Raw genomic sequence first — 3632 nt, forward strand, 5'->3', positions numbered from 1 at the left:
TAAGCATTAAAAGGACAGCATGGAAGAAAAGAGACAAAAAGAATGTATTTTTAACTAGGAAAGAAAATCACCTGCCAATAGCTCGCTTCCACATGGCTTCCCATCAATAGCACAAGTGCCAGAACCCCCTGCTCGCAGTGACCTACTCCCTGCTTGCTGCCAGCTAAGCAGCCAGACCTCTCCTGAAAGCACCCCTCTGAGCCCTGTCTAGCCAACCCCAAACTCTTGGAAGAACCAGCTGCTCTTAGAAGTGTGAAAATCCACCCCTGGGCGGGGGATGCAGAGGCTGCCCCCTGCTGGCTTCTGCCCCCAGTGGTGCCCTCCTCTAGGAAATGCTCCTGCTCACATGCCCCTTCTGCCTGGAGCTCTCTTTGCTCCATCTCTCTCCCTCCCATTAGTACCTGGACACCTGCCCAGCCTCCATATGGTCCACAGGACAGCATCTCTCAAGTCCCAATACACATTCCTAATGCCCTTAATTTCTCTTCATGTGTTCACACAGCTTGCTGGGATACCTTATCGTGTCATTCTTTTTTAACAATCACATTCTGGTTGACAATTTGGGGATTAAGTGGTTGGCCAATACTGAGTCTCTTGCTTCTGCTGTAGGTACTGACTGGAGGGACAGAGGTACAGTATGGTCCCAGTCCTCTGCTCTTGCTTTTTAACCTGTATTTATTTTGTGTGTATGTTTATGTGTGTGTCCATGCACACAGGTATGCATGCCACAGTACACATGTGGAGGCCAGAGACAACTTGTGGGAATTGGCTCTCTCTTTCCACCATGTGCGTTCTAGAGTTTGAACTCAGGCTGCCAGGCTTGGCAGAAAGTGCCTTTACCTGCTGAGCCATCTCGCCAGCCCCAACCCTCTGGTTTTTTATAGAAGGGACTAGACCAAGGTCTTCTAGTAAAAGTTAAATTTGTAGAAATTTACTCTCACAGTTTTATTAGCAGTGACATTCTGTGGGGATAACGGCTGGAGACAGAGGTCACCATCAGTTCCCATGTCTCCTTCATTGGTGACTTAGGACTTAACACAGTCTCTTAATGCTTGCATCTTCCAAAGCCTCCTCCATGGGCTAGATGGAGAACACGTCCGTTAAAGGCTAAGGCTAACAACCAAAGCCTCCTCCATATATAATGTGGCCATTTACAATGAAATAGTAATCTCTAAGGTGGCATCTTATGGTGCGGTTAAAAACTAAAGATGTCTGGTGAGGGCTTCTGTGCTGGTCTGGTTGCTGTTGTTTTGTTTTGTCTTGGTTTTCTGTTGTTGTTGTTGTTGGACTTTTTGTTTTGGGGGTTTTTTGTTTTGTTTTGTTGTTTTGTTCTTTTTTATCAACATGACGCACACTTAGGCACAGCTGGGAAGATGGAACCTCAAATGAAGAATTTCCTCCATCAGGCTGACCTACGGGCATGTCTGTGATGCATTTTCTTGATTTCTAATTGACGTGGGAGGGTCCAGCCCACTGTAGGCAGAGACATCCCTAGGCAGATGGGCCTGGGCTGTGTAAGAAAGGTCGCTGGGTAAGCCAGGGGAAGGAGCCAGCAAGCAGCGTTCCGCCATGGTTTCTGTTTCAGTTGTCTGGCTTGAGGTCCTACCTGACTTCCTTCAGTGATGGACTGTGACCTGGAAATGTAAGCTGAATAAACCCTTTCCTCCTCAAGGTGCTTTTGGTCAGTGTTTACCACAGCAGCAGAGCAGACAAGATCAGTTGCCCATTGTACAAAGGGCATCATGCCATGGAGCTGCTCCCTGAGCACTAAGGTGCCATGTTTTGTGCTGTATGTCTCAGCCAACGGAAACCTAAATGTGTGTACAGTATATGTGTGTGTATGTGTGTGTGCATATGCATGTGGGCCCATATGTGTGGGTGGGTCCCATGCACCCATGTATATGTGTGAAGGCCTGAGGTTAACACTGCATGTCTTCTTCAGTCACTCTCTCTCTACTTTATGTATTGAGGCAGGGTTTCTTGCTGAACCCAGAGCCATCTGTTTTGGCTGGTCTGGCTAGCCAGCTTGCTCCATGGATTCCAGGCCTCCATCTCCCACATGCTGGGATGACACAGCCTCCACGTCCACCAAGTTTTTACATAGGTTTTGTGGGTGTGGACATTAGTGGCAACTCACTAAGCCACAAGTCATTGGGAACTTTAAAAAAAATGCCCTGGAAAATTTTTAATGAGTTTAAGTGCTAGTCAGACATGGGATCCCCAGTGCCTATATGGAGCCACATCTTCTGGCTGTGCTTCTTTTTAACATTTATTATGTGTTTCTGTGTGTATATATGAGTATATGTATATGGGCACATGTGCAGGCATCAGCATACAAGTGGAGGTCAGAGGACAACCTGCAGAAGTTGGGGCTCTCCTTCCACCATGTGGGTCCCAGGAATCAAACTCAAGTCATCAGTCTTAGCAGCAAGCACCTTTGCCCACTGAGCCATCTCACCAGATCCATCCTCTGGTTTTGATGTTATGACCACATGGTTAAAATTACCTAGTTGGAATCCAAGTTCACCCTATAACCTTGAAGCTTGCTGAGGGTAGAGACTACATGTGCTCATCTGGCCTGTGTAACAGGCTGTCACTGGCTCCCACAATGCCTTCCCATCCTCACCTCAGCAATTTTCCAGTGATCTTGAGACTCTACTAATCCCTCAGTTCCTGGAGGGCTTATGGTGGGCACAGGAGTCAGGCAGGGGTGTCTCTACTTTCTGGGACTCATGACCTCATAAGGGAGATGGATGGGAGGGAAACCACTGCCTGGGTGTAACAGAGCCATGGTGGGACATGAACTCAGCCCTGGAGGGACATCTTAGCTGGGTATCAAAGGGGCAATGGGCATTTCCCAGTGGAAGCATGCCAAAGCTGTACAAACAAGAGCATGAGAGCTCCAGGAAGGTGGGAATAAGAGGCAAGCAAGATGGGGGCAGACTCAGGGTGAAGGGGTGACCTCCATCTTTCAGTCAACAAAGACTTCCAACCAGGGTATGTGGAGTAGGGAGGAATAGGCCTGAGTTTTAGAGAGATCTCTCCAGAGTAGCAAAAAGAGTTCACTGGAGGAGGGAGACAGGGGCTGGAAGGCCGTGGAAGAGGCTGCACAGCAGCTCAGGAGAGGATACTTACACTGAACCTACAGGTTACATATTCCAGAATCACCTCACATCCAAGAAACTTGGATAATCCCCACCTTAACCCTGTGAGACAAATTAACATGACCAGCATGGGGCAGACCATCAGCATGCATCCTCAGAAGGCAGACCTGAGCCTCATCCCAAAGTGATCGTAGACATGCCCAGGCCAAAGGACAGTGTGCCCAGCTGGCCTGGCCAAGACTATGGAGCAACCAGGAACAGTCCTAGAATGTGGAGGCTAAAGGTCCAAGGCTGTGAAGTAGAGCAAGCGAACCTGAACTGGACCTTAGGGGAAAATGGCCAGAGAAGAACAAATGACAAAATGGGAGGCAGCGGGAGACCAGTACTAAGTCTAAGCACTAATACTAAGTTTTCATAATGGGAGCTTTGTTACATAGAATGGAAAAGTAGGGAGTGCAATATTTCTAACTTGCCCTCAAATAGCTTCAAAGAGTGTCATGTGAAAATTACATAAATCTATACACTCAT

General features: G+C 47.9%; 1 pseudogene; it reads right to left on the reverse strand.

Moving 5' to 3' along the window:
• Window positions 1-3632, reverse strand: part of LOC103744197 — a 30653-nt pseudogene that overhangs the window by 5671 nt on the left and 21350 nt on the right.

This window comes from Nannospalax galili, unplaced genomic scaffold (assembly GCF_000622305.1).
Source record: "Nannospalax galili isolate Female #2095 unplaced genomic scaffold, S.galili_v1.0 scaffold3643, whole genome shotgun sequence".
NCBI classification, from domain to species: domain Eukaryota; kingdom Metazoa; phylum Chordata; class Mammalia; order Rodentia; family Spalacidae; genus Nannospalax; species Nannospalax galili.